The sequence below is a fragment of the Panthera onca genome, chromosome B2 (assembly GCF_046562875.1).
Source record: "Panthera onca isolate mPanOnc1 chromosome B2, mPanOnc1 haplotype 2, whole genome shotgun sequence".
In the NCBI taxonomy this organism is placed as follows: Eukaryota; Metazoa; Chordata; class Mammalia; order Carnivora; family Felidae; genus Panthera; species Panthera onca.
The window spans coordinates 54,373,869-54,387,876 of record NC_138343.1 but is presented as its reverse complement, the minus strand read 5'-3'; the positions used below and the strand labels follow the sequence as shown (position 1 = coordinate 54,387,876).

General features: G+C 37.4%; 1 protein-coding gene and 1 pseudogene across 2 annotated transcripts in view; both read right to left on the bottom strand.

Annotated features, from left to right (window-relative positions):
- PRIM2 (DNA primase subunit 2) overlaps positions 1-14,008 on the bottom strand; it is a 349,495-nt gene that overhangs the window by 305,777 nt on the left and 29,710 nt on the right. The window lies entirely within an intron of this gene.
- On the bottom strand, positions 3,901-5,189 carry LOC132666526 (eukaryotic translation initiation factor 4B pseudogene; annotated as a pseudogene).

The window sequence follows — 14,008 nt, the reverse complement described above, 5'->3', positions numbered from 1 at the left end:
CAATTAGAGAAGAAATTAAAAAATATATGGAAACAAACGAAAATGAAAATACAACAATCCAAAAGCTTTGGGACGCAGCGAAGGCAGTCCTGAGAGGAAAATACATTGCAATCCAGGCCTATCTCAAGAAACAAGAAAAATCCCAAATACAAAATCTAACAGCACACCTAAAGGAAATAGAAGCAGAACACAAAGACACCCCAAACCCAGCAGAAGAAGAGAAATAATAAAGATCAGAGCAGAAATAAACAATATAGAATCTAAACAAACAGTAGAGCAGATCAATGAAACCAAGAGTTGGTTTTTTGAAAACATAAATAAAACTGAGAAACCTCTAGCCAGGCTTCTCAAAAAGAAAAGGGAGATGACCCAAATAGATAAAATCATGAATGAAAAAGGAATTATTACAACCAATCCCTCAGAAATACAAGCAATTATCAGGGAATACTGTGAAAAATTATATGCCAACAAATTGGACAACCAGGAAGAAATGGACAAATTCCTAAGCACCCACACACTTCCAAAACTCAAATAGGAAGAAATAGAAAATTTGAACCGACCCATAACCAGTGAAAAAATTGAATCAGTTATCAAAAATCTCCCAACAAAGAAGAGTCCATGACCAGATGGTTTCCCAGGGGAATTCTACCAGACATTTAAAGCAGAGATAATACCTATCCTTCCCAAGCTGTTCTAAAAAATAGAAAGGGAAGGAAAACTTCCAGACTCATTCTATGAAGCCAGTATTACTTTGATTCCCAAACCAGACAGAGACCCAACAAAAAAAAGAGAACTACAGGCCAAGATACCTGATGAATATGGATGCAAAAATTCTCAACAAGATAACTAGCAAATCAATCAACAGCACGATCAAGTAGGATTCATTCCTGGGCTGCAGGGCTGGTTCAATATTCGCAAATCAATCAACATGATACATCACATTAATAAGAGAAAAGATAAGAACCATATGATCCTGTCAGTCGATGCAGAAAAAGCATTTGACAAAATTCAGCATCCTTAATAAAAACCCTTGAGAAAGTTGGGATGGAAGGAACATACTTAAACGTCATAAAAGCCATTTATGAAAAGCCCACAGCTAATATCATCCTCAATGGGGAAAAACTGAGAGCTTTCCCCCTGAGATCAGGAACACGACAGGGATGTCCACTCTCACCGCTGTTAACATAGTGTTTGTTGGAAGTGCTAGCATCAGCAATCAGACAACAAAAGGAAATCAAAGGCATCAAAATTGGCAAAGATGAAGTCCAGCTTTCACTTTATGCAGACGACATGATACTATACATGGAAAACTTGACAGACTCCACCACAAGTCTGCTAGAACTGATATATGAATTCAGCAAAGTTGCAGGATACAAAATCAATGTACAGAAATCAGTTGCATTCTTATACACTAATAATGAAGCAACAGAAACACAAATAACGAAACTGATCCCGTTCACAATTGCACCAAGAAGCATAAAATACCTAGGAATAAACCTAACCAAAGATGTAAAAGATCTGTATGCTGAAAACCACAGAAAGACCAGGAAGCTTATGAAGGAAATTGAAGAAGATACAAAGAAATGGAAAAAAAACATTCCGTGCTCATGGATTAGAATAATAAATATTGTTAAAATGTCAATACTACCCAAAGCTACCTACACATTCAATGCAATCCCAATCAAAATTGCACCAGCATTCTTCTCAAAGTTAGAATAAGCAATCCTAAAATTTGTATGGACCCACAAAAGACCACAAATAGCCAAAGTAATAGTGAAGAAGAAAACCAAAGCGGGAGGAATCACAATCTCAGACTTTAGCCTCTACTACAAAACTGTAATCATCAAGACAGCATGGTATTGGCACAAAAACAGACACATAGACCAATGGAATAGTATAGAGACTCCAGAATTGGACCCACAAAAGTATGGCCAACTAATCTTTGACAAAGCAGGAAAGAATATCCAATTGAAAAACGACAGTCTCTTTAACAAATGGTGCTGGGAGAACTGGACAGCAACACGCAAAAGAACGAAACTAGACCACTTTCTTACACCATTCACAAAAATAAACTCAAAATGGATGAAGGACCTGAATGTGAGACAGGAAACCATCAAACTCTAGAGGAGAAAATAGGAAAAAACCTCTCTGACCTCAGAGATAAAAAAGGAAACAATCAACAAAACTAAATGGCAACCAAATGAATGGGAAAAGATATTTGCAAATGACCTATCAGATAAAGGGCTAGTATCCAAAATCCATAAAGAACTCACCAAACTTCACACCCGAAAAACAAATAATCCAGTGACGAAATGGGCAGAAGACATGAATAGACACTTTTCTAAAGAAGACATCCATGTGGCCAACAGGCACATGAAAAGATGCTTAACGTCACTCCTCATCAGGGAAATACAAATCAAAACCACACTGAGATACCATCTCATGGCAGTCAGAGTGGCTAAAATGAACAAATCAGAAGACTATAGATGCTGGCGAGGATATGGAGAAACAGGAACCCTCTTGCACTGCTGGTGGGAATGCAAACTGGTACAGCCACTCTGAAAAAGTGTCGAAGTTCCTCAAAAAACTAAAAATAGATCTACCCTATGACCCAGCAATAGCACTGCTAGGAATTTCCTCAAGGGATACAGGAGTGCTGATGCATAGGGGCACTTGTACCCCAATGTTTATAGCAGCACTTTCAACACAGCCAAATTATGGAAAGAGGCTAAATGTCCATCAACTGACAAATAAAGAAGATGTGGTTTACATATACAATGGAATACTACTTGGCAATGATTAAGAATGAAGTCTGGCCATTGGTAGCAACGTGGATGGAACTGGAGAGTGTTATGCTAAGTGAAATAAGTCGGGCAGAGGAAGACAGATACCATATGTTTTCACTCGTATGTGGATCCTGAGAAACTCAACAGAAGACCGGGGCGGGGGGGGGGGGGGGGGGGGGGGGGGGGAAATGTTACAGACAGCTGGAAGGAGGCAAACCATAAGAGACTCTTAAATACTGAGAACAAACTGAGGGTTGATGGGAGGTGAGGGGAGGGAATAGTGGGTGATGGGCACTGAGTAGGACACCTGTTGGGATGAGCACTGGGTGTTATATGGAAACCAATTTGACAATAAATTTCGTTAAAAATAAAATAAAAAATAAAATTTAGATGAATGAAAAAAAAAAGTAGCATGAGGAACTAAGACCAGGACAAGAGCCTAAATTTTTAAAGCTTCAAGATTTCAACAGTTCAGGGTTTCAGAACTTTCAGAAAGGACACTCACTGTTTAAGAAAAGGCAAAAGCAGGATATATAAAAGAGTTGGGAATTCCCACAACCCCTAAGTGCTTCCTGCTCCAGTGTTTACTGGAGGTCATACCATTTCCCCCTATTAATGGTACAAAGTAATTTGTTGCCTCGCCACAGCTTCCTTTCAAACCACAATTTTCTCACTTATTTTGGTCACCAAGCAATCCTATTCTTATTCTTTAGTGGCCAATAGATTCACTCCTTAACTATTCCCCTGGAGGTGAAGAGGTATAAAAATGAAGAAATTCCCCTTATGCTGGCCCCAGTAACTCAGAATTAAATAAGAGGAGGGGCTAGCAGCCTCCTAGAGACTAAAACAACTTCAGAGACTAAACCTACTTTTCCAAGGATGGAAAATTTATTCAGATAATGTTTGAGAATTCATATATGCCACAATAGGATAAGAATGAAAAGGTAGAAATCTCACACTCTTCCTTATACCTGCCCAAGTGCCCAACCAGATCCAAACACAGCATCACTATCACTTGCCATTTTGCTGAGTGGAGACCCCCAGGCACTAATCACACAGGCCAACTGCCTATGTCGTAAAACTGTACAACTTTTCCCTTCAAAGCTGTACGTCTCTTTCTCTGACTACACTGGCGATTCTCCAGTTAATTCAATACTGTAAAGGCTGCAGCAGCATGCAAAAGAATTTCATTTTATTTCTGTTTTTAAAGAAAGGTCTCCAGGAGATGGTGGGTTTTACAGTCCTGTCTGGATAGAGGTTTGATTTGCTCTCGAATGTTCCTAGTGAGACTAGAAGGAAAGCACAAGATGCAGAGGTCCATTCAGTATAATCTTCTCCCTCATTCCCATCTTCACCAACAAATCAAGCAGAATACTTGCTTGCCGAACCCAACTTGGAAGTTGGATTTTCTTTAGGTTTCTTTGACTCAGGTGCAGATTGGGAGTCTTGATCCTTTTTGCCATCTTTCCTATCTGTCTCCTTTAGGTGGTCTTTGTTCCCTCCATCTTCCGGACAACGGCTGGAGTTCCCACTTTGGCCCTTTGGGACACTCACCTCATTTACTTTATTTTCATCTTTCCTTGCTGGTCCTTCCCCAGATGGTTAAGCCTGAACTATTTTCCCCCCACTGGTAGGGGATTGCTGCTCTGTATCTGAGGTCTAAGATGGAGCAGGAGGGTTAGAACTTGGCTTCATTTGAGCATTCTCCTTTGGTGGAGGGGCTGGCATTACTTTTAAAGGCTGTTCAGGTTTGGGAGGCTTAGAAGTTGGAGAGTGACAGTCTTCCTCTTTATTGAGTGTTTCACTTTCTAGAAACTTTCACTCTCCTTCGTGCATTTCTGCCAGATGGGGCTGAGGTCCCAGTCTGTGATGACTCAATTCCTGTCCTGGACTGTTCTGTTCTTGAGTTTCTTCACTTCGCCAGCTTGCGTGTCTCTCCTGAGGCTGTTGTTCTAGTTTTGGCTCATGCAGCTGGTGTCGTAGTTTCTCCCATTCCTTCCGTAGCTGCTATTCTACTTCTTGGTCTCTAGCTGCTGTGTTAACAAGCTTTGACCCTCCAAAGACAGAGGCTGCTCACTGAACCAGAACCTCTGCTAGCAGAGGAATCTTCTTCGTTAGGAGTACTACGAGGATTTAGATTCAGTTTGGGTCTTGGGGGTGGGGTAGGGAAACTCTACCATCATGCTTATGATTATCCCAAGAGTAAACATCTCTGGAGCTCCATGACCCATCATCTCATGTGTCATACCGGTCTTCATAGCAGTCCCAGCCTCCTCTATAGTAATCATCCCTACAATACCCACTACCAAATGCTCTCCTACTACTGCCTATCCTGTTATCATAGTCTCTATTGCTTCAGTCCTCATAGCAATCTCGACCCCCATATCGATCTATATCCTGACATGGGGGCCATCACAATAGCACAGTGGCTATCTTACCCTCAAAGGAGCTACAGTTAGACTATCAGTTGACTTCTCAATAGCAAAAATGGGAGCCAAAACACAGGAGAATTATGTATCTTAAATGTGTTAAAAGAAAGTACCTGTCTAAAAATCTCTTTAAAAATAAATAAAATAAATAAAATAAATAAAAAAACGTAAGGGAGGCCTGGCTGGCTGTCAGTAGAGCATTAGACTCTTGATTTTGGAGTTTTAAGTTTGAGCCCCATATTGGGTGTAGAGATTACTTAAACATAAAATCTTAAAAAAAAAAAAGTACCTGCCAACCTAAAATTCTACATCCAGCAAAAATATCTTTCAATAAAGAATGCAATCTCCTTTCTTGCTTTTTTTGGTTTGGGTGACAATGCCTAAAAGACAAAAGAAGTATAGTAATAAAACCTTAAAGAACCCTACTTCACTTCAAACTAATGCAACATAAGAATAGCCAGACATTTATGGAAAGAAGAACATTTAATGTTTTCTTGTACATCTCCTTAATACATACAAATGTTTTCTTTTATTATTAATTGGTTACTTATACAATTGTGTCACGACTATTCAACAGATAAGGAGACCAAGGGTTAGACACCATTTATATGCTTTGTTGGATAGCCTTCCTACAAACTCATAACCACACTATGCCCAGTTTGGGAATTATTTACTGACTGCTAGGACAGTCAACAGTTCAAGACTGAACTCCTATGATCATAATTCATTTCACCTAAATATACCTAGAATTTTATTTCAATGGTTTAACATAAAATACTAAATTAACAATTCTGATTTTACATTTAACATTATAAAAACTAAGTATTTTGGAGCAAAACTATAAAGAATAGCAAATATGCTTTACAACTCCCATAACCTGAAGTTTGTTCTCCACTCCCCAGTTTCTTTATGAACTAAGTTAATCCAGTCTTTGAAATTTGCATCTGTTTCTTTAATTCCAAACTATTTATTTCAAGCACCCAGCTAATTGGCAGAATGCCTATTTCTTCACACAGCTTTCTATTACTGAGCTTCAAATTTTCTTCTTTATGACATTTCCCTTATGTTTTCTTCTGTAATAACCTTTTGGTGCACAATTAAAGGCCTCCCAAACTCAATCTTTGTTGAGGTTCCAACTGGCAAATGTCCTCCAAATAAAAAACAAAACAAAACAAAAAAAAGTAATTTTCCTTTCCCATTTTTACAATGTAGCCCAGTAGAAAATTGTTCAACTTTACTTGGTTCTAAGTTTTTAAACTATATAGCACTGTGGACATTTTCAAGATGAATGGAAGAAGGGGAGCCAAACTGATTCATGAAAGATATGGTTAAGGACTGAAGCTTTTGAAGTTAAGGAGCCTACAGCAGATTATCAAAATATGGCTTTACTTAGCTGGGGAGGAAAGGTTGAAACTTAAGAGTCAATATGGACCAATGGTGCAGTACGTTTATTCAAACACATGGAGAATGAAATAAAAGCAGGGAAAAATAAGGTACGAAAAAGAAATTGACTTGTTACAATTTTTTCGTATAAGCCATGGGAAATCAAATCTTATTTATTATTAAATTTACATTTTGATCATTATCTGAAATTCAAGCGGATAGAACACTAGCTATTTTTTTGTGTCTGGGGTAAAGGGAAAGGAGGTACTTATTCCAAGAGATGCTCAAATATATTTGCAAATGAAAATATTAGAAAGCAGTTTTATGGCTTTGACAAAGGTTTCCCATTTTGTTGACCCAATTCAATATTTTTACTTCCTCAGAAAATTATTCAAGTATTTGAGGATGCAGTTGGCACAATATCCCACCCATCAGAATACCTGTACCTCCTTTATCTCTTATCTTTTGAAATTCAGTTCAAACACTGTCAGCTCAATGATGCCTTCCTAGATGAATCCAGTCTGTAGCAATATCCCCCTTACTTTTTCATAACTCTTAGAGACTGTATCAAACATTCTGGCAGGTTATTATTTTGCACTTTGTTTCATGAAAACAGTCTCTACTCTCTCAAACTAAAAAAATATAAATCCTCTGTGACACCAAACATAATGCTGGATATACATACAGCATTTATTAAGTATTAGCTATGAAGTACTATGAAGGACCCCAGTAGCTCGAGATTTTCTATGTAGCATGTGCTTCAGAGAATTTTGGCAGTTAGGGACTTAGATTAAAGATATATCAGAACAGCAAGCACACTTTTTATTTTTTTAATGTTCATTTATTTTTGAGAGAGAAAGAGAACACACATGTAAATGGGAGAGAAGTGTGAGAAGGGACAGATGATCCAAAGTAGGCTCTATGCTGACATCCTACAGCCTGATGTGGGGTTCGAACTCACAAACTGAGATTATGACCTGAGCAGAAGTCAGATGTTTAACCAACTGAGCCACCCAGGCACCCCAGCAAGCACACTTTTTATAAACTGTGTGTTAATCTACATACCTCTCACTCTCTCTCTCAAAATAAATATTTAAAAGAATAAAACAAAAACATGTTAATTTAAAAAGAAAAATCTGCAACCATTTCAAAACAGCACACAAAAATCAAGGAGCCTCTATAGTAATGGTGTCTATAATAACTTATGAGTGCTTTTACTCACTTATTTATAACCTTTCTATGTAATAAAGTGCTTTAGGGGGCACCTGGGTAGCTCACTTGGTTAAGTGTCTGACTCTTGATGTCTGTTCCGGTCATGATCTTGGCAGTCGTGGGATCAAGCCCTGCGTCAGTCTCTATGCTGGGCTTGGAGCCTGCTTGAGAGCCCCTCTCTCTCTCTTTCTCTCTCACTCTGCCCCTCTCCCCAGCTCACAGTCTCTTTCTCTCTAAAATAAAGTTAAAAAAAAAAATGTTTTTTTAAGTGTTTTAAATCCCCCATAGCACCTACATAAGGCCCTAACCATATCTCTTAGTTCACCATCTCTTAGCTGATTTTTGGTCTACTCTAAATTTTGGCAAACTCTGAGAGGGTAAGAACGCTGAAAACATCAACTACCTTATACCTTATTACCTCTCTTCCTCAGGTCCTGAAACATAAAAAGGTATCTCTGAAAATAAAGACGACCTCAAAAGATTTTCAAACTCCTGGCAGATCTCAGAAATGTAGCAAGCTTCTGTTCTTCAAAATCAAAAAGGCATCAACTTCTCAACTAACTCTTTTTAAGCAGCCTCACCAATCAAACTTGTGAAAAGTGGAAAGCATTCATCAAGAATGTTCCTATTTCTGTTCCTTCTGAGTAATCTGAGGGAGCTCAGATTATCTTCTCTACTCATCTAATTACCAGAATTTCATTTTCCATACTATTAACTATAGTTCTGAGTTATAAAATTTTCACTATGTTTCAAAGTCTTTCCAAATCATGGTAGAGTTGAGGGTATCTAGGGTACACTGCTTTGGTTTCTGCTTAAATTTAAGAAGCCAGAAGCTCTAGCTTACCTATGGATTCCAGTTACATGTTACCGCATAATAAATTACCCCTAAAACTTAGCAGCTTAAAGCAACAACAGTTTTATTTTCTCCCAATTTTGTTGGTCAGAAATTCAGAAAGGATACAGTCAGCAATTCATCTGTTCCGTATGGCATCAAATGAGGTCACCTGAGGTCTTGAAATGATGAATTAATAGACTGAAGAGCCCAAGATGGCTTCACTCATGTCTGGCACCTTGGCAGAGATGGCTAAAAGGCTGAGCTCCGCTGGGACTGTCGAGAAATGCCAAGACATGGCCTCTCCAGTATGGCAGTTGCTAGTTTATGCCAGGCTTCAAAACAGACCTCTCCACCAAGCAGATCTGAGCAAGTCTAGCTAGACTTCTTACATGACATCTCAGGATTCCCAAAGAAAGTATGCCAGATACAGGAAGTAGAAGCTGCCAGTTTCTTAAGGTCTGCACTCAAAAACTGGTACAGTGTCACTTCCATCAAATTCTACTGGTCTAAGTATTTACAAAACCCATGGCATTCTTTACCCTTTACACTCTTTATCCTATTACATAGTAACCTTTTAGTCTTCTGAGAGCTAGAAAAATAACTGAATTTCAAAAGCACCTCCCATTCCACCCTTTGAATCCAGATGTAAAAACTACTCATGATCAGGAACCATCCAGTTGTCAGTCTAGCAACTATCTATACATACTGCTAAACTGACATAAAAAGAACTGGACTAAAATTAAAATCTGCACTTATTCATTGTAATAAAAATTCTAGTATTCCAAATTCTATTAGCTTATCTCATACAACTCAAGTTCTTATAGATTTTTTTGTTATTATACACATATTTGTAGCAATCATTTTTAAATCACTCAAAGGGATATTTGGGGAAAGAACCCAATGTTCTCTATGTACACCATCTTTTGCAAATCTCACAAAGAAACTAGAAAGTAACAAATAAGTTATAGTTACCTTTTATTATGTGCTTACTATCTGCCAAACAGTGCTCTAAGTACTTTACATGTATTAACTTTATTAAAGCTTCCTAACCTTATGAGACAGTATTATTATATTTTCTATTTTTCAGACGAGAAAACCAAATTGGAGAAAAAATATAACCACCATTAAGAGGCAGCTCCAGTATTCAACCCCAGGTAGTAAGGCACCAGAACCTGTCTGTGCTCTCCACCCCTAGGCCATATGACATACAGATTATCCCCACTTAGACATCATGCTGCCTCATCCTACTACCCTCGACCTTGGTGCAGATCAAAGTAGGACCATATTTATATACCTCAAATCTTGTATCCTAACACCCTAAGTCTAAAATGAAAAACCCCAAACATTTTCTGTTACTGGGCTGTTTGTATCTAACTCAGATTAGGAATTATGCAGTCTCTGCCTAGGTTTCTCTACTCTTAACCCTAAATCAGCCACAGACACCTGACTGAACTGTAAACAGTTTTCTGTCCTTCCTCTGAGGAATTTAGTATACCTATTTGAGATACATCTGCCTATATACCTATGTATGGTTTAAATGTACACGCAGGATTGTCTTGGCTCCCCTGCAACATTGTTTTCCTTTATAGGAGAGGGAAAAAAGAGGCAGAAAAAATGTCAGAGACCCAAAGGACCAACAAAGGTATGATGAGACAATCTAATGAGCTCAGTAAAAAAGCCCAAGTTCAGCTCTTAAACTTTGAGAGTACTGAAATTCATAATGACACTGCATACACCAAGTCTTTGGTGTAAAGCATTTGTGAATTATCTCGCCTTGCATTACACTGAAAGTCTATAGATAACTAGTGGTATTTGTTATTCCTTAAATTTATATCTTAATTAGTTTGACAAGTTGATTTTAAATAATGAAAGCCATCTCTGAAAGGTCCATTTAGACTTGTGCAGATAATCAGCATCTGCCTCTAATCAAACTGAGATGATTAGCAAATTAAACCCTTTAATTAGCATTTTGCATAATTTAGACAAATTATGCTTCTTAGGTTTAAGAAGGTGAAACAGGGTGAATTTATCAGATATTCCTTTAAATCTTTATTATCAAATTTTACATATATACAGTAAAAATAAAGAAACACAAATTAAACTCAGTTTGCTAAAATCTAACACTTCACAACATTTAAGCTAATTAGGTCATTTGGAGCAAAGTAACACAATACTCAGAAGAAAAGAAAAATATTTCATTTCAATTATCCTCCATCAACTACCCAGGAGGTCAACTTTATTCAAACTTGATTCAAACAGCATTTTTTAAGGAAAAAAGGAAGGAAGGAGCACGCTTCTCTCCACTTCTGCCATTCAGTACCACAGGAGCCAAGGCTAATTTCACTAAGCATTCAATCATACAGTTTTAAAGAAATGCACTCATAAAAAGGTAAGTAACCTGTCAATTTTGTTAGACAAGAGACCATAGGACAATATAAAGTAGCAAAGCTCATCACAAGAAACTAAGATAAGCCATTACTTTTATCCACAGGCACTACATTCTCTCACACACAGAGTGATGCTTTTTTTTTTTTTTTTCAATTATCTCCTCTCTTAAAGGACCAAAACACCCTATTAGCTAACAAAAGTACCAATTTCCAGGATTTGATAAACAAGTAATAAATAACAAAAGCTTAAGAGACAGTAGAGGAAGCATGTATCATTTCTAACATATATTAAACCCCAGCTTCTGATAAAGATGTGGTCTTGGAAAGAGCCCCTCTGTTCTAGAATTAATCCTCTTACCAAAAAGAGGCCATGAAATTCAAAAGTAGACTTTTCTCATGACTACAGACATCAACCTACTAAAAACTTTCAAACAAATTATCTTTATCCTTCTATAAATACTACCCAAAATGTAACTCTTCACGGTGTGTGCATGTGCCTATGTGCCTGTGTGTCAAAGGGAGTGGTAAATAATAAGAAAAATAATCATATTAAGCTTATGTTAAAAAGGGACACTAAGGGGCTCCTGGGTGGCTCAGTCGATTAAGTGTCCAACTTCGGCTCAGGTCATGATACCACAGCTGGTGAGTTTGAGCCCCTTTGTGGGCTCTGTGTTGACAGCTGGGAGCTTCAGATTCTGTGTCTCCCTCTCTCTCTACCCCTCCCCCACTTGTGCGGGCCTATGTGTGTGTGTGTGCACGCTCACTCTCTCTCAAAAATAAATAAACATTAAAAAAATTTTTTTAATAAAAAATAAAATAAAAAGGGAACTAAAATGAATTCTAATTCATTTGAAAGGATATACAACAAACCAAATGAAAACTGACACAGAATAAGCAAGAAACTATCTTTCCCAAATCCAAATTTCAATCTATCTGTATGCAGATTCTACTGCATCCCCGAACAACCTGGATCTAGAGACAGCACAAACAATACCTCTGATATACACTAATCAACAAACAATAGCTCTGATATACACTAATCAACAGTACCAAATCTTTTCTTCAAAGACTTAATCAAGTGGCAATATTTGTAATATAATACAGTGTTTTGCATCTACAGGCACTCAGAAAATATTAGTCAGTTCAATGACTGGAAAAATCAAGTCTACATTCCAAACGCAGTATTCTGGTATTTCATAGTAGGTCTCAAAGGAAGAATCGGCAACCTGATTTGGAACAACTACAGCTCTGAAGTGACAGGACACATATCCAGCTGAAAATACTTATTTCTCTTAACCACTGAAATATCAACAGGACATCTAACATGCAAAAGTGAAAAGTTAAACTTTAGGAATACAAATGCCCAACATTTAGCCTTATTCATTTGCTATTTAGCAAACCCCAGCAGCCATTTACTATTAAAGCAGAAGGAAAAACATATAAACACCTGCAAACCATGAACTTCAATTCATTTCACTACTCTTCCCTTCCACACTGAATGGACGATTGGAAGTTTAAGTACAGTGCTTTGGCTCCCCCAAATGACACGTCTAGAGCATAATAACCCTGTCACAGAGAAATGAAACAAGCCAAATACAGCTGGGTTCCTTGTATCATTTTCATCAGAAGAAACCTGGCCAGTACTAAATTCAGTTTTAATATCATCACTGGTTTACTCCACTCTCAACCTAATCAAAGAAAAATATTATATATTCAATCAAGAGTTTGTCTCCAAGTGCCAAAAGGAGAATGGATTATATAATTAAGAAAAGAGGAGAAAAGTGAAAGTCAAAGTATTGTACCAAGGGCTCCTGGCTGGCTCAGTCAGAAAAACCTGAGACTCCTGATCTCAGGTTGTGAGACAGAGCCCCACGCTAGGTGTAGAGATTACTGAAGAGAAGAGAAGAGAAGAGAAGAGAAGAGAAGAGAAGAGAAGAGAAGAGAAGAGAAGAGAAGAGAAGAGAAGAGAAGAGAAAAGGTACTGTGCCAAAGTTTGCATCACTGAAGTATTAATAGTCAAGAAAAGTGACAGCTTTCTATAAAAATTCCTTAAAGTAATTAACCACAAAGATTAGTTCCAAGATCACAACTGACCAGACTTTCAAAAACCAAAAAGTTCTAGTTTGAAAAATAAAAAAATACCACTGCTAATAAGATCACTTGTTTAATTTTAAACATACATTACAACTTCTAGAGTTAGTCAGTTGTTTTCGTATGCATTATCAAAGTGATTACTAAATAATAGCCAACCTTTAGTAAGTTTATAATATGCCAAGTACTATGCAATATACATAGATTATTTCACTCAATTTCACAATAATTCTATGAGGAATATACTATGATGTTCTCTATCTTATTGTAGAAGAAAATGAGGCATCAAAAGGTTAGGTAACTTACCCAGGGTCATAAATTATCCATTATGAGATTAATTTTCCCAGTTCTCGCTCATACACTCTCCCTTAGCAATGATCTATCCCACAGTTTCAAACACTAATATTACATAGCATTTTTATTATATATTTTCAAAATAACTTCTTGAACACAGCCTAATACTCTGAATTACCCACTGCCTATCTCCATTGGCCCACCAGCACTCACAAGCAGGATGTTCACAAGCAAATGTACCATCTTATCCCAAAACCATACTCCTATTTTTATATTCCCTACCATCACTAACACACTATTTTGTACCCTATATACCAAATAGCTTGGAGTCATCTTCATTTCACATTCCATTAGTCATCAAATCTTCAGGCTACTTCCATGTCGACCATATCTGCCTCCTTCTTTCCACTGCCACAGCCATTGCTATAATTCAGACCCTCATTCAGTCCTTCATTTGGACATTTACTCAACAAATTTCTCCTTGTTAACCCAGAAATTGGAAACATCCTAACAGAAATCTGCCCTAAGTCTCAACATTCTTTTACTTGAGATCTTTTTTCTTTGAGCTTTTAAGTTTAAAATAATTATAGA